An 18755-nucleotide genomic window follows, 5' to 3' on the forward strand; every position below is an offset into this window, starting at 1 on the left:
CCCTGAAAACACAACAATCTTATTTTAAGCTCTGCTATTCTTTCTAATCACCATTTTTTTGCTAGCTTGTCTTCCAGTGATGACTTCCATGTTACTTAGATGCTGCAACACTGGTACCAGTTTATCAAATACCAACAGGGCCACCTGTGGTGGATAGGTTTCTGTGAAGCTTCCAACTAAGAGTAGAAAGAATGTGTGTTGTTGTTCTTAGGGGCAGTCAAGTTGGTCTGCCTCATAGCGACCCTAGGTACAACAGAAAGAAGCATTTCCCATTTCTGTGCTATCCGCAAAATCGTTCCTGGGCTTGAGCCCATTGTTTGCATCCTCTGTGCCAATCCACCCTGTCCAGGGACTTCCTCTTTCTCACTGCCCATCCACTTTTCTAACGTGATATCTTTCTTGAGGGACTGGTCTGCCCTGACAACATGTACAAAGTATGTGAGACAAACTCTTTCCACCTTTTCCTCTACTGAACATTTTAGCTATATTTCACTGCCCTTGTGCTGTAGCAAACATGATGTCTTTTTCCAGGTTCTGATCTCTACTGACTCATCGCTAACCACAATTCCACCAGAGAAACTGTATGAGTCAAAATTGACCGGATGCCAGTGAGTTTTCAGTTTCTCAGTCTCTCTTGATAACCTATTCAAAGTTCCTGACGGCAACTCTCACCATTTAGGAACATCCTGTCTGTACATCTTCCAAGACAGAGTCTTTTTTTTCCCTTGTTGGAAGTTCATATTTTCAATATTCTTTGCCAGCACCAGAATTCAAATGCATCAAATCTTTTCCAGTCATATTTATCCAATGTCCAACTTTCACATGCATACAATTGAAAATACCATGACTTGGATAAAACCAACCTTAGTCCTTAAGTTAACATCCTTGCATTTCTATACTTTAAAGACGTCTAGTGGAGCAGATATACCAATGCAATGCAACTTTTGACCTCTGGACAATGCTTCCATGAGCATTTAATGTGCACTCAAGCAAGAAGAAATATCTGACAAGTTCAATTGCTCAGTTGTTTATCACAGTGTTACCTTTTGGTTCAACGTGAAGATTTTGGTTTTCTGTACTTTGAGTTATTAGCCATACTGCATGCTGAAATCCTTGATCTTCATCAGCAAATGCCTCACATCTTCCTTACTTTCACTAAGAAATATTGTGTCATCTGCATATTGTAGGTTGTTAATAAGCATCCTTCAATTCTGATACCATATTCACTTTAATAAAACCCAGGTTTTTGCTGGAGTTGGAGGAGCCACGTGGAGACCCACACAAGCACTAAGATTCTTCCACTGTGACTGGATACACAACCCTTTCCATGCATTGGCCTGTAATCTTCCTGAACTTGCTGACATTGCATGTGTTGCATGAGTCTGAAGAGTAATTTATAGACTGTTATTGAACATATGGGTAATATCAGACTTGTGGACTGGGCTTGGACACTCTTTGATATAAAGCTATTTCTTTTTTTAAAAATTCTTATTAGGGGCTATTATAACTCTTATCACAATCCATACATACATCAATTCTGTAAAGCACACTTGTACATTCATTGCCCTCATCATTCTCAAAATATTTGCTCTCCACTTAAGCCCCTGGCACCTGGTCCTCAACTTTCCCCCTCCTATCCCATCCCCACTCCCTCATGAACCCTTGATAATTTATAAATTATTATTTTGTCACATCCTGCCCTGTCTGATGTCTCCCTTCACCCTTTCTCTGTTGTCCATCCCCCAGGGAAGAGGTCACATGTAGATCCCTATAATCGGTTACCCCTTTCCAACCCACCTTCCCTCTACGCTCCCAGTATTGTCACTCACACCAGTGGTCCTGAAGGGATCATCCACCCTGGATTCCTTTTATTTCTGGTTCTTATCTGTACCAGTGTAAATCCTCTGGTCTAGCCAGACTTTCAAGGTATAACTGAGATCATGATAGTGGGTTGGGGAGGAGAAAGCATTAAGGAAATAGAGGAAAGTTGCATTTTGCATCGTTGCTACATCGCACCCTGACTGGCTCATCTCCTCTTCCAGACCCTTCTGTAAGGGGATATCCAGTGGCCTACAAATGAGCTTTGGATCTCCACTTCACACTTCCCTCCTCATTCACTATGGTAAGATTTTTTTGTTCTGATGATGTCTGATACCTGATTTCTTGGGCACCTTGTGATCACACAGCCTGGTGTGCTTCTTCTATGTGGGCTTTGTTGCTTCTGAGCTAGATTGCTGCCTGTTTACTTTCAAGACTTTAAGACACCAGATGCTAAATATTTTGATAGTCGGGCACCATCAGCTTTCTTCACTACATTTGCTTATTCACCCACTTGGTCTTCAGTGGTTGTGTCAGAAAGGAGAACATTATAGAATGCCAATTTAATAGAAGAAAGTATTCTTGCATTGAGGGAGTAGTTGAGCGGAGGCCCAAAATCCTTCTGCTACCTTAATACTAAACCTATAAATATATGCACATAGATCTATTTCCCCATCCTCATATATAAATATATTTGCATATGTACATGTCTTTATCTAGACCTCTATAAATCCCCTTTGCCTCCCAGCTCTTTCCTCTATTTCCCTTGACTTTCCTCCTATCCCCCTATCATGCTCACTCCCCACCAGGGTTTCAACAATTCCTCTTGGTTACATTACCCTTGATCATGCCCTACCAGGCCTCCTAGACCCTCCTCACCACGGATTTGGATCACTTATTGTTCCCTTGTCCCTGTGTTTGTTAATACCACTACTTTACCCCAACCTCCCCTTCTCCCATATCCTCCCAGAACTGTCAGTCCCGTTGTTTTCTCTTCCAGATTGTTTATCCAGCCTATCTTATTTAGACAGACCTGCAGAGATAATAATGTGCACAAAAACAAGACAGAGCAAAACCAAGCAAAAATATACAACAAACCAATGAGGAAAACACAACAAGAAAGAATAGCCTGTAGTTAGTTCAAGTATTGCTTGTTGACCTTTAGGAGTGTTTTGCGGTCCAGTCTGTTGGGGCACCACGCCCTGGCCCCAAAGTCCACCTTCAGCATTCCCTGGGGAATGCTTTTGGGATTTTCCATATATAAAATCATAACATCTGAAAATAACAATAGTTTCACCTCTTCCTTCCCCAAATGAATACCTTTGATGTCTTTTCTTTGCCTTTTGCTGTTAGCTAAAGCCTCCAGCATGATATTAATAAGAATGGGGACAAGGGGCATCCTTGTCTGGTCCCCTTTTTCAGTGGGATTGTGTTAGTCTTTTCCCCATTGACTACCATGTTGGCTGTTGATTTTTCATATATATAGCTTGTATTGTCTTGAGGAATTTTCCTTCATTCCTATCTTCTCAAGTGTGGAAACATCTGTGCATCCCTGGTATGAATTCTACTTGATCATGGTGAATTATTTGTTTTATATACTTTTGTATTCTGTTGGCAAGTATTTTGTTAAGGATTTTTGCATCGATGTTCATTAGGGATATTTATCTATAGTTCTCAATTCTTGTGGGAGCCTTGTCCGGTTTGAGTATCAGAGTTATAGTAACTTCATAGAAGGAGTTTGGGACTTTTCACCTTTTTCTATATTCTGGAAGAGTTTATGTAGGATTGGTGTTAGTTCTTCCCTAAATGCTTGGTAGAATTCTCCAGTGAAGCTATCTGGTCCAGGAGATTTTTGTTGGTAATCCCTTGATAGCCTTGTTTATTTCTTCTATTGCTATGGGTCTGTTGAGATTCTTGACATCCATCAAGGATAGTTTAAGGAGAATCTGTTTTTCCAAGAATTTGTCCATGTCTTCCAAATTGTTGACTTCATTGGAGTATAATCCTTCGTAGTACTGTGTAATTATCCTTTTGATTTCATTAGGGTCTTTTGTAATGTCCCCTCTTTCATCCCTTATTCTTGCTATTGAAATTTGTTCCCTCCTTTCTTTGGTTAGGTTTGCCAGTGGTCTGTCGATTCTGTTTATCCTTTCAAAGAACCAACTTTTAGCCACATTAATTTTTTCTATAGTTTTTTTATTTTCCCTCTCCTGAATCTCAGCCCTGATTTTTATAATTTCTTTTCTTTTGTTCTAAGTAGGCTTGTCCTGCTGACTCCACTCTAGTTGTTGTAAATTGTGTGCCAGCATATCAATAATCATGAGTCTCTCTTCCTTTCTCAGGTGTGCATGTATTGCTATGAAACTTCCTCTGATAACTGTCTTTGTTGTGTGCCATAAGTTTTGGTACGTCATGTGCTCATTCTTTTTGGTTTATGGAAATTTCCTAATTTCATCTCTTATCTGTTCTAGTACACACTCTTTTTGCAGTAGAGAGTTATTCATACTTCAATTGTTTTGTTTTCTTCGTCTTCCTTTTGTTGATTTCCAGCCTTATGGTAGAGTGGTCAGAGAGAGAGGTCTGTATGATATATCAATGTACTTAAATTTATGTAGATTCACCTTATGCCCCAGCATATGATCTATCTTTGAATATGTGCCATGTGGGATTAAGACGAATGTGATTATTTAGTATTTGGCAGAAAAAGTCTGTAAATATAAATCAGGTAAAATTGTCTAATTGTTGTGTTTAGATCTCTAGCCTGCTCATTGAGGTTCTTTTCCTGTGATCCATGTTTCTCAGAGAGTGGTGTGTTGAAGTCACCCACTATAATTTTTGAGGCAGTGATTTCTTTTTTCATCTTTTGAAATGTTTGGTTGATACATTCAGCAGGTATCTTAATCGGGGAATATATGTTTAAAATGCGTAATGGTTCTTTGTCTACCATTTCCTTGAGCATTAGATAGTGTTCATCCTTATCTCATTTTATGGTTTGCCCTTTGAGGTCAATTTTATACAAGATTAGGATTGCAACCCCTGTTTTTTTTAATTGTTTGCTTGGTTTGCCTTTCTCCAGCCTTTGATTCTCAGTCTATTTGTCTGTAGCCTTGAGATGTGTCTCCTCTAGGCAACAGATTGATGGGTTGTGTTTTCTAAGTCAGTCTGCTAGTCTCAGTCTTTTAATCTCTGAGTTCAGGCCATTGATATTCAGGGTTATTATCTCCATCTGAGGACTCTGTGATGTTATCTTATACTTTTTGTGTTAGGAGTTTTCCTACTTTCCTTTCTCATTAGTGTGTTGATCATGTGTGTGCATATCATTCTGGACTTCCTTCCATCCTTAAGCCAGTGCTATCTTGGTGTATGTTTTCCCTTAGTTGCCCTCTGGGTGAGGTTGTTCTATGTGGTGGTCTCTTAATTATCCTTGGTGAGTGTTGTTCTGCCTATACTGTGTTGGCAAGGATCTTTTGTAGGGCTGGGTTTATTCTAATGTATTCTTTGAGTTTTTCCTTATCTGGGAAGACTATTACTTCTCCATCTATCTTGATCGATAATTTGGCTAGCAAGAGTATTCTTGGGATTGCATTGTTTTCCTTCAATTTTGGGAATATGTTGTTCCACTCTTTCCTCTTCTTCATAGTTTCTTTTGATAATTCTGAGCATATGCTTACTTAGGAAACTTTATATGTGATTGCTTGTTTTTCCCTAGCTGCCATAATGATTTTCTCCTTTTCCTCGAAGTTGGATAGTTTAACTACTATGTGCCTTGGTGACTTCTTGGGATTCAGTCTAGCTGGTGTTCTTTCAGCCTCCTGGATGGTTGCCTGGTTTTCATTCATTAAGCTGGGGAAATTTCCTCCAAGAATTCTCTCACCATTGTTGCAGATGACGTCTTTGCTGTGTCTTCCTCTGGTAACCCCAAAATTATAACGTTGTTCTGCTTCACAGCATCATACATAGATAGCTCTTAGGTTTTCTTCAGCTTCTCTGATGATCTTATAAATTTTGTTTGCATTTGTTAAAGTCGGCTTGGCTGTCCTCCAAATCACTGATGCAGCATTCTGCTTCCACTAGTCAATTCCTGAGGTCTGTGTTTGTGCTACTGTTTTTTAATCTTCTCCCTAAGCTACTGTATTTCCCATTGGTGTGTGACCTTTATCTCCTATATCATTTCATCCTTTTTTATGTACTTTTTTCCTTCATATCTTGTATGACTCCAAGCAGCATTCTGAAAATTTCTTTTTGTGACAGTTGAATGTCTGCTTCTTCTATGCATGTCATTATGTTCAGGACATCTTCTGCCATTGCCATTAGTTTCTCCTGTTTTTCTTTGAGGTTGTTGGGGCTGATGGCTGTTTGCGTTGCATTGTTTTAGAGGAGCCAGGTGCCATTTTTCAGGGAGTCTAAGAGCACCGGCTCTCTCTGGGAAACTTGTAGGAATATGTCTTCAAACTTCCTACAGCTAATTTCACTATGGAATTAACCCACCACTTTATCTTCCTGTGGCTTTCCTCTCAGGGGTGTGCCCCAGAATGCTGGTTGGTTTCCTGTTTTGGGTTTGCAGAGTTTGGGCAGAAGTTCCTGCAGCTGCTTGGAATGTTGGCGAGTGTTGGCCGAGCTGCCTTATGTCCCCAGATAAACAGACAGGAATTTCTGGATAAGAAGTTTTGCAGAAGGGCTTAAGTAGAGAGCAAATGCTTTGAAAATGATTAGGGCAAAGAATGTACGGATGTGCTTTATATAATTGATGTATGGATTGTGATAAGAGTTGTATGAGCCCTTAATAAAATGTAAAAAAAAAAAAAAAAGAAGAAGTGGGGTGGAGTATCCCCTGGTGGAGGTCAGCAGGGTTATCCCTACCCTCAGGATAGCTACAGAGCATGAAGCTCACCTAGCTGGGTGTGGCACAGGTGTAAGTGCCCTAAGCTGGAGGAGTGTCTGAAGGTCAACAGTGGAGTGTGAGAGCACAGTAAAGAGACAAACGGTAGAAAAAAAATAAAAGTTAGATCCCTTAGACTGTGCAGGTATGTAAAGAAGAGAGTGAAACAAAGGCAACAATGTAGCTGAGTCCAGATCCCCACTGGTGGAGCTGCAAGGGTTTAGTCCCTGTCCCAGGCAAGCTGTGACTGTGTTGAGAAAAAGCCCCTGTACAGACCTCCAAGACTGTGGGGGGATAGAGAGCAGAGATGGAAACAAAAGTAACAATGTAGCTGAACCCTGATCCCTGTCCAGTGGAGCTGAAAGGGTCCAGTCCCTGGCCCGAGGCAGGTGGCAGCATATTGTGACTGTGTTGAGACCAAGCCCCCCTAAGGGTTCCAAATTGTCCCAGCTCTGATAGAGACAGTACTGGGGCCAAGGCCAAACCCCAGCTAGTCTACACTGTGTTAAGACAAAAAATCCCAGTGCCTCAAAACCCCATGGGTCTGTGCCTACTTATCTTTATGATGCTCCTCCTGCATTCTAAGAAACCCTCCTGGGCTGAATTCTGCGGAGTTCCTCTGGTACGTGTCACTTCATCACCATCTTCCTGGAAGTCCTCTTTCATATACACATATGAGTCTCTATGAATTTGTGACTCTTCTCAACCTGGACTGATACATGTTTTTTCAAGGACTGGTCTTTCCTCGTTACAAGTCCAAAGAAGCACTCTGGCAGTCCTTCTTCTAAGACAGGTTTGTTTACACTTTACAGTCCATGTTACTTTCCAATATTCTTTGCTTACACCATAACTAAAATGTATCTATTCTCCAATCTCTCTTGTTTGGTGTCCAAATTTCACATGCATTTGAGATGATTGAAAACACCAGTAAAATACCAGATTCACCATAGTCCTTCAAGTGACATCATTCTCTTCAATAATTTAAAGAGTCCTTGTGTAGCAGATTAACCAATTCAATCTATTATTTAATTCTTTGAGTATATATTATATACATATAAATATACACATTCATACAGTATATGTGTGATGTTTGTGTGGGTGTCTCTGTTATGCTCAGTTCTCTATAAAAATAAAAACAGTTATATTTATATATGAAGCAGAAAACCACATTGTAATAGATGCAGAATTTGAGGAATCCAAGGTCAGTAGGTCAAATGGCTGGCCAGTTGGTAGGCTGCTAAGAGCTCCAAGAATTGGCAGACATAAATGCAACAATTGACTAAAATCCAAAGAGATTGATGAGCCATATGCCAGGTCTAGATCCAGAAATAAGTAAATTAGCTTTCCCACAGCAACAAATTAGATAAGGAGATGACCACATCCCCAAGGAAACCTCCTTCCAGTTGCATCAGGACTGTGACCTAAGGAAGGGCATTTCACTCCACCGTAAACCATTATATAACTGCTTGGCTGCTCACAGCAGTCTCCATCATGGTGTGATTATGCCATGTTAGATCAGGTGTGTGTGTGTGTGTGTGTGTGTGTGTGTGTTAAATGACTAATTTTGAAAAGATATAGTCTACCAAATCGTGTATTAAAATTTTGTTCACAGTCATATTCCCTTTCCTCAGCTATAGCTATTCATACTCTGCTGCACACTCACTGTTTTATTACAGTTACTCCTTCCAATGTCTCACTGTACTTTTGTCCTTTGAAAATCAATTGCTTGGTCATCAGGGATTCTTCCAGTGGATGTATTCTGTGATAATCAAAAGTAAGACTCATAGGCACCGTTATAGTATAAAGTCCCAAATTGCTGATGAGAATAACCTACTGCAATATCTGGATAATATTACCAAAAATGGTCCAAAAGGTTACTATTTTTAGGTTTTAACATTAGAATAGAGAAAATTAAATCACAGATGGTATCATTCTTTTTATGTAGCACTAGAGAGTTGTAAAATATTTTCATGAAATGCTGGAGATGAGTTTCTGAAATATATACTATATTATATTTTACTTTTATCTATTTTCAAGGACCATGAAAGAGTTTAAGAACAGTTAAAAATAATTATTATGAATTAGTAAGAATATCATACGTAGTCCAAAATTTACAACCAATCACAAAGTATAGATTTAAAATAATTAAGCCAATTTGATCTTGACAAAAGCACAGATGGTTGACTTCAAGTTGAGGCTTACTAGGGTGGGGCACCTCTAGGGGCGCCTATAGGCATGAAATTAACAGAGCTGACTCATGGGAGCGTTAGCTGAATGCCTTTGGGTTGAGGTTTACAGCAGAGTAGTGATCCCCCATGGGCATTTATTAGCAGATCTGAAAAAAACGTTGTAACATACAAGCAACAAGATCTGAATATTTTCCACTGCCATTAGAACTTATTACCTTTTTTGTTAGGCCAGGTTTTCTAAAGAAACAAATCCAGTGACCCATACTCGAAATGTAGAATGGTGAACTTGGAAGAGAGATAACAGGCCTGTGGGAGCAGAGTCAAGTGGATCCAAAGTCAATAGAAAAATGACAAGGTGCCCATAGCATTAAAGGTGAGTGGCAGAGTCCCAGCAAGCCAAAAGGTGTAGGAACTGAGGGAGGATTGTTCTGTTTCCCCATTTAAAAGAAGGCTACATCTCAAGACCTGATTCGCATCCTGTATTCCACCTCTACACGTCCATACATCTTCAAGTTGACATTAAATCATCACACCTTCCTTAATAAACCCCTTAAGTGTGAATTTTGTTTGTGATTTCTGTGCACCCAGTGTAATGGATATTGGATCCTAGAGAGGTAAAATAGAGGGTATTAATTAGCATAACACCTCCAGTTATTTTGCTATTGTGAACTGTGCTGCAATGACCATTGGAGCACATTTTCCTTTGAATCACCTGGAAACAGAAAACTATATTACTTTTTATTTGATTGCAACTCATAGTATTATATATGACAGAGTATACTGCCTCATGTTTTCTAAGCCTCTAATTTTTATAAAATCTGTTTGACACATCTTTATTCCATGGTGATGCCAATAAATTGGAATAGCCAACCTTTTTAAATTGGCAGTCAGTTACTTAACAGTTGTAACATCAGTAATACCTATTCAAATCTTAATAGAACTATAAAAGTATTGAGGACCTGTATTGACCACTTTTGTTTTATTTATTTAGGTATATTTTAATATAGTAAAGTGATATGGTATAAATATGGACTAATCTAAATTCTTTATTGTTAACATTAATTTAAATTAAATTTATTAAGAGTCCAAATTGTTAATCCCACTCAGGTAAAAAAAATAAAATGAAAGCTGTGTTATTTAATATGTATCTATTCAAATACAAACTCCAGCCCATTGATATCTATTTGGGTTTCAGTTATCAATTCTGGGTCAGCATCATCCTCTTCCAGAAAGTAAAAGCCCCAGAAACACCCTTCTGCTGTGATCTTTATGATCGTCTTCTCAAGAGCAGCACTACTGGAATGTTTGTGAAATGGGGAAAAAGAGGAGGCATTGTTCTCCAGAGGAGGTTGCATAACTACAGGATTGCTCAAAGCAAGTAAAGCCAATGTCCCAGGAAGCATGTCTTTATTCCTATAGTTGTTGAGATGGTTGACAGGGTCTTTTGTGGTGATAAACAAACAACTCAACAAAAATCCACTGCCATGGGGCCAATGACAACTCTTATTGTCTCATTCCTGCTAACATATTTTGATATTTAATAATGAAAGAAAAGCTTCAATGAAAGCCCTCTTATAAGACCCTGGATGCAGTGCTAAGGAATGAACCACTCAGTGATCACGTCCAGCTTCCCTGACTTTTATTCCACCCAGTGCTCTTGCAGGCACACATCCATACTTCCCATAAACAGCCTGGGATACTTGAAATTCAAATAGCTTCAGTTGTTCCCGACTAAGCTTTTATTTTTGTCTCATCCAATATGTAAATTAAAATTTCATGGGATTAAATAGAGATCATTTCGGTGAATATTTAGGCTTTGTGTGTGTTTCCTTCCCCTCTAGAGTCTTATGTTAGCAGCTATTTGTCATTAAAAGGAGTACTGGTGCTGCTGTGAATTGGACATCTTGCTGCTAACCAAGGTGATAGTTCAAACTCACCAGAAGAAAGATGAGCTATGTGCATGTATGAAAATTGACAGTCTTGAAAGCCCTGCATAGAATCACTATGAGTTGAAATATTCTCAATGGCAGTGAATTTGTTTGGGGGAATTTTGTTTTATTTTATGTATTTACTGAGCTTATGAACCTGCCAATTCTTAAACACAAATGTTCAGTTTTGGATCTATGTAGTCCTTAGCACTGCTGACCAAACATCAATTTCACAATTAGTGTCACTTATCTGATTAATGAAATGTTATTCATTTAATGAACTTATTTTTATCTAGGGATCAACTATGAGGCTATTCAGCTGGAAAATAACAGCGTGTTATGGCAGTAATAGTAGGAGGGCTTTGTAGAGTACTGGTTATACTTTGAACTGCTAACTGCAAGGCCAGCAATACAAAATCACCAGTAAAAAGACAGAGGCTTCCTACTCCTATAAAAAAACCATAATCTCAGAAACCCACTGGACACTTCTGCCTTCCTACAGGTTCAAGATAAATAGGAATCCACTTGATGGCAGTGGATAAGATGACAATATTCATGTGGAATCAGAATTAATAGAGTTCCATTTTCTAAAATGTTATATGATCTTGCCATCAGTAGAGTAAGATAAGCTCTGAACCATTATTGGAAAATTAATGGTGTGGCACCACAGATTTTTATTATTTTTAGCAAGTCTAAAGTTTGAGTAACCCACTCTGGTTTTTGATAACATAAAAAAGCAGAGGACTTATCTCATCCACTTAAAAGATGAAATGTGAAATGAATTCCATGAACAAAAATATTACCCAGGGGATATTTTGAATTTTGCAGAGTAAAAGGCCTGCCCATTCTCTTTTTATTAGCTTTGTAGACAGAACTGCAAAATTAACAAACCATGAAATTCAACACCATACCAAACAGTACCAGATGCCTGACTTTGCAGTTACTAGAGCAAAAGCCAATGGATATAATTCAAAAATTGGAAAACACCGTTCTGCTTCCTTTGAAAATTCATACATTTGCATGCTTTATACATACACATTTATAAAAGATTCATTTTAAGTGTACAGTTTATATCACTGGTGCAAAACAGGAAACATTCCAAAGCTCACTGGAGCATTGCCATCGTGTGTTACACTTGCAAATATAAGTTGTAGAAAACAGTGATAATCATAGACATTTTAAAGTACAGAATGTAAGCATCTTTTTGCACTTTATTGCAGGTTTTATAGCATATATGTTTCTTTCATATTAGATAATAAATTATTGTGGGAATTTTATCTATAGTTATTAAAATGTAATAATTTATTTTTTCTTCATATTATCACACAATTGCTAATTTCCAATAATTATAATATAAGATGCTTTAAAAAGAATTTTAGGATTTTAAAAATTATGTGTAATAATTGACATTATTGAAACTCCAGGTATTTAGTCCTTAAGATCTTTAAAGGACAGAATCAGAGATGTACAAAAAGATTTATATACCAATTTATTCAGTAATAGTGATAATCTTTACAGTGACAAATTAAATATCTAAAAATAGAAGAGTAGCTGAACACAATTGAACTGTATAATGTGTCAAGAAGTTTTTAAAGAGGATATTAGGTGACCTAAATAAAATGTTTATAAGTACAATTTTAAAAGTGATAAACTATAACCTATCATTCAACTGCATAATGTGAAATGCACCAAAATATGAACTCAAATACACCTGAACTCTATGGATACTACTATGTAAAGAAAAATGCAAACTGATTACTTCCTAGCAATGGAAACAAAATGCCAATTCTTTATATTCTCCATTGAACAATACTGTTTCTTAAAAATTTCTATCCTAAACCTTATCAAAAGCTCTCAGTAGATGTTTGCATTAAGATGACAGCCAAGAAAGTCCTAGGAAACAGTTGTACTCATTTATACTTGAAGTTACCATAGACAGAAACATACTGGACAACATTTAACAAATATTATTTTTTAAATTCATAATGGAATATAATTTGATCAATTACTTAAACAACAAATAATACATTTGATATCATGTAAATTTAGGGCCAATAAATTTAGGGCCAATAAATCATGAGCTCCCATAATTTGTTTATATAATGTTTAGAGATTAAACTTCAATGAAGCTGAACATTCCTAATCAAGTTCAATATGGTCTTACAAATAAATGGTGTTTTCTAGTATATACCAAAGGTGAAAATTCAGTGGTTATTATAACATCAAAAGCAAAATAAAATAGATGTTTTCAATACTGTAATAGGTTTTACACGATGGTGAAACTGAATATTTTTATTTTAAAAGGCTTTTAAGTACTCCAATAAAATAATTCCAGGTGCAGACGAAATCATAACAAACATGCGAACACTTATGTTGGGGAGGGTTCTATTTAGTGCATTCTTCCCCGAGAAAGAAACCATTGAGCTGAAACATGAAAAGTGGAGAGCATTCTGAACAGAGAGTAGTTTCACTAATAAGTATTTTTGGAATCGTAAATACTAACAAACTGTAAAAATCCTGCATTAGCATGAGTATATAGGGGTTGGGTAATGACACAAGATGATTCTGGAAAAATAAAGCCCTGTTCAGGCACGGGTTTCTAAGTTATTTTAAGCACTCTGAAAAATATGGCTCTAAAATAAATTCCATACCAGATGCACAGCACACTACTGTAAGAAAATGAAACTGTGATGCAATCCAGAATATCTTCATCTGAGGGAAATTTGCAAGGGAGAAATAACAAACGGCGCACTTACATAATTTCCTCATATTCTGAATGCATTGTACTGTTTTAATTCATCCAATTCTTTCAATATTATTAGCATTTTCCTAGGAATTTTACTCATAATATCATCCCTTAATTTCTTTTTTTCCTCTTTGCCCTATTTGAAATTTGTCTGATCCTTCCTGAAAGACCAAGTCCTGATTTTTCCCTTCTTATTTGTCAAAATCCTACACCCTTATGAAAGTGAATGAGGATTGAAACAGAGCTTCAGCAATGGGCTCAAACATAGGAACATTTATGAAGATGGTATAGGAGCAGATAGTGTTTTATGATATTGTACATAGAGTCATGGTGAGTCAGAACTAAGTTGACAGCATCTAAAAGTAGCAGCAACCTACCTGAGTATATTACTGTTAGGCTCCACCTACACAGTTCTGACCGATAGCAACTGTTTGTACAACATCCTCACAACTGTTCTTATGTTTGAGACCATTGCTGTACTCACTCTCTCAATCCATCTTGTTAAGGTTCTGTTCATTTTTGCTTTTTCACTACTTTATCAAGCATGCTGTTCTTTTACAGGAACTGCTCGTTCTAGCAAACATGTTCCAAGTACCTGAGTCAAGGTTTCCTTATCGTTATTTCTTCTAAGGAGAATTCTGGCTGTGTTTACAGAGTACTGTCATTGCCACCCCACCCCCCAAAAAAAGAATAGTACTTATTTTTCCTGCCAAGCAAGCATCAAGCAACTTGCTCTGAGTTAGTGCACCCAGTGACATTGCCTGGGAAAGTTCTCTCTGGTCACATAAAATATTTTTATAAAAGCAGTGTTTCTTCTTCCATGTGGGCTTTGTTGCTTCTGAGCTAGATGGCTGCTTGTTTACCTGCAAGCCTTTAAGACCCCAGGTGCTATATCTTTTGATAGCCTGGCACCATCAGCTTTCTTCACCAAAATTGCTTATGCACCCATTTGTCTTCAGTGATCATATCAGGAAGGTGGGCACACACTGATATGATTTCTTGTTCTTTGATGCCCGATACTGGGTCCCTTCTACACCTCATGGTCACAAAGGCTGGTGTGCTTCTTCCATGTGGACTTTATTGCTTCTGAGCTAGATGGTGCTTGTTTACCTGAAAGCCTTTAGGACCCCAGACACTATTTCTTTGGATAGCTGGGCACCATCTTACTTCTTCACATTTGCTTATGCACCCATTTGTCTTCAGTGATTATATCAGGAGGGTGGGCACACTGATATGATTTTTTTTGTTCTTTGATGCCTGATACCTGGTCCCTTCTGTACTTCGTGATCACACAGACTGCCGTGCTATTTCCCCGTGGGCTTTGTTGCTTCTGAGATAGATGGCTGCTTGTTTCCCTGCAAGCCTTTAAGACCCCATACGCTATATCTTTTGATAGCCGGGCACCATCAACTTTCTTCACCACATTTACTTATGCACACATTTTTCTTCAGCAATCATGTCAGGAAGGTGAGCATCCTGAAATGCCAATTTAATAGAACAAAGTGTTCTAACATTGAGGGAGTACTTGAGTGGTGGTCCAATGTCCATCTGCTGCCTTAATACTAAGCCTATACATATATGAACATACATCTATTTCCTCACCATCCTTTATAAATATATTTACATATGTACATGCCCGTATTTAGACCTCTGTAAATGTTCTTTGCCTCCTAGTTCTTTCCTCAGTATTGAAGGGATCTGGGATCAGGCATCAAAGAGCAAAAAAAATCATATAATTGTAAATGAGGGGTACTGCAGAGTAGAGTCCTAAAGCCCATCTATAGGCAACTGGACACCCCTTACAGAAGAGTCATGGGAGGAGAAGCGCCAGTCAGGGTGCAGGGTAGCAATAATGTAACATACAACTTTCCTCTAGTTCTTAAATGCTTCCTCCCCACCTCCACCCCCACTATCATGATCCCAATTCTATGTTACAAATCTGGCTTGACCAGAGTATGCTCACTGGTACAGATAGGAACTGGAAACACAGGGAATCCAGGACAGATGATCCCGTCAGGACCAGTGGCGATAACAGGAGGGCAGGTGAGATAGAAAGGGGGAACTGATTACAAGGATCTACATATAACCTCCTCCCTTGGGGATGGACAACAGAAAAGTGGGTGAAGGGAGACATTGGACAGTTTATGATATGACAAAATAACAATAATTTATAAATTATCAATGGCTCATGATGGAGGTAGGAACAGGGAAGAAGGGGGGAAATGAGGAACTGATATCAAGGGCTCAAATAGAAAGCAAATGTTTTGAGAATGATGATGGCAACGAATGTACAAATGTGCTTGACACAATGGATATATGTATGGATTGTGGTAAGAGTTGTATGAGCCCCAAATTAAATGATTTAAAACAAAACAAACAAACAAAAGAAGCAGTTTTGCTTTTACCAACCACGTTTTTGGGGATGGCTGATTTAAGAGAACAGTGTGGGCTATGAAATGCTGTTTCTTGGTAGGGAATAATGCCGCAGAAACTGTTGTCATGCTGAACACACACAGCTTAAAAGGACAGCATTATGACTAAAACTCAAGAAGTTTTCCCATTTCAAAAAAGGTGGAATGTCGATTTATGATATTTATGACAAACCTCATTCTGGATGTCCATCCACTTCCCAAACACATGAAAAGGTTGACAAAAGTTGTGTACATGTGCTTGAATACCGGAGAAGTACCATTGAAGCAATGGGGAAGTTATCTGGACCATCTTGGAGCTCAGTTCAGCAAATTTTATCGGAAGATTTGGGAATGAGAAGGGTCACTAAGAAATGTGTGCTTGGGTTCTGACTGACCAACAAAAAGAAGGGTGCTTTGAAAGAACAGCTCTGAAGTGACCCAGGCATTGTTTTTAATGTCATTACTGGTGAAGAGACAACGTGCTATTCTTTTCACTACAAAAGGAAATGCCAATCAAGCTTTTGGAAGACACTATCATCACCTTGCCTCCCCCAAAAGCTCACCAAGTGAAATTATAGATCAAGGTAATACTATTTGTTTTTATGATGTAAGGGGAATAGTGCATTTGCAGTTCCTTCCACCAGGTCAGACTATTAATCAATCATTCTAGTTAGAGGTTCTGAAAACATTATGTAAGAGTGTGTGACAAAAAAGGCCTGATTGTGGCTTGTTTTGCCACCGAACAATGCACCTGCTCACGCAGCCATCTCAGAGTGCTAGTTTGGGGCAAAAAACAGCGTGCCTCTTTCCTCCATGAACCTTACACACCTGACCTCATTCTGCAACTTTTTGTTCCTACAAATGAAGAAGGAATGAATGGACAGCGATTTGATGACATAGAAGAGGTGAAGAAAAATATAAGGGAAGAGCTGTCAGCCATCCAGATACATTTGAACGATGCTTCCAAGAATGAAATCCCAGATTTGATCAATGTGTTACGTGTAATGGCGAGTAACGTAAACTTAATAAGGTTGCTTTGTAAAAATATTAAATATATAGCTTTGAAAACTTTTTCCAGTTTTTTTTAGGGTGGTACCCCCACATATTCCAGATAGATTTATTGATCTTTGGTCAGCTTCCAGTAATTTCAATATTTTTGTCAGCACCATAATTCAAATGGGTCAGTTATTCTTTGACCTTCTTTAGTCATTGTCCAATCTAGATAATGGGCCTTATGAAACAAACAATGTATGTTTTGATTAGTAGTAATATATTTAGAATCATTTTATGAATTTCAGCAAAAAAAGAATGCACTAGTCCTTTTTCATTCTTCTTTATTAATGTCCCACTCTCACAAGCATAGGTGGGCAATTGAAGGTACTGTAGCTTGGGTCAGTCTTCAAGGTAACACCCTGGCTTTTCAACACTTTTTAAAGAGGTTTATGCAGCAGATTTACCCAATTTAATGCATCTTTTATCTTTTGACTGCTTCTTCTTTGAACATTGATTATGGATTCAACCCACACAAAATCCTCAACAATTTCAATCTTTTCCTCTTTTATCATGATGCTACCTATTGGTACAGTTATGAGAATTTGCAATCTACACTGTAGGCTGAAATCCTGGCTCTTCATCAGCAAGTGTGTGAAGTAATCTTTATTCTCAGCAAGCATGGCTGTGGTATTTGCATGTAGCAGGTTGCTATCAAGACATCCACCATTCCTGAGTCTGCATGATTCCTTCGTAACCCAGCTTCACTGGTTATTTGTTCAACATACAGGTTGAACAAGTACAGTGAGAGGATACAGCCCTAATGGACACCCTTCTCAATGTTAAGCTGCGGTTTCTGCTCTTTTTGAGTCATGCCCCATCAGCAAATGAAGGGCACTAAGCCTTCACTCCTGTAGACTTATTCCATTTGTGTTATTATGGTCAACTCTATTTTTAGGAGACAGTTCTTCATTAGTCATAGCTTGATTGCTTTCTGATCTGAGGGTCTCATTTTCTGAGTCGATATGACATTGCTCTGTGGCTATCCATAAAATTTTAAATGGCTAATTCCTCTGACACGGACAGATTATTTCCTCTTCATATTCTATTCTTAGTCTAGAAGTGCTACTGAAATCTGTTCACTTTGAATGATCCTGCTGGGATTTGAGATACCAATGAAATTGCTCAGAGCAACATACAAGCCACCATAGTGTGTATGACAAACTAAGAGAAAATGTTGGCACCTGCGTATATCCCGCCTGAATTTTAAAAACTGGCAAAAACAGATTTAAAAAAATGAACACAATGATCTGATACTTGAAAATTTATGTGGCATTACATCATATGTAGAGAAAGAAAAAGTCATTAAAGAGAGGAAAATGTGTACAACTGTGCTTGACACAATGAATGTGTGTATGGATTGTTATAACAGCATTAAGAGCCCCCAATAGAATTATTTTTTTAAAAGAGAGAGCTAAAAGAACCTCCAGTAAAATGAATTTTTTTCAAAAGAGGAAAGTACAGAAAGGATCTCTGTATGTTAGAAGACACTCAGGAGATTTTCTTGAAAGTATCATAATGAAAGAGCATGTAAGAAATGGTGAGTAAACAGCCGAATAGACAATACCAGAGGCCAGACACAAAAGACAATTATTGTTCCTCAAACATTAATTGTGGTCTGAGTGGCTTAAAAAAGAGAGAGAGACATAAAGTAAAAGTGAAATAGCAAAAAAAAAAATGCACATTTAGATTCAGCCTCGATGTATTTATTGCACAAAAGCCAATCGCCTGCTG

This window comes from Tenrec ecaudatus, chromosome 7, assembly GCF_050624435.1.
Source record: "Tenrec ecaudatus isolate mTenEca1 chromosome 7, mTenEca1.hap1, whole genome shotgun sequence".
Taxonomy (NCBI): domain Eukaryota; kingdom Metazoa; phylum Chordata; class Mammalia; order Afrosoricida; family Tenrecidae; genus Tenrec; species Tenrec ecaudatus.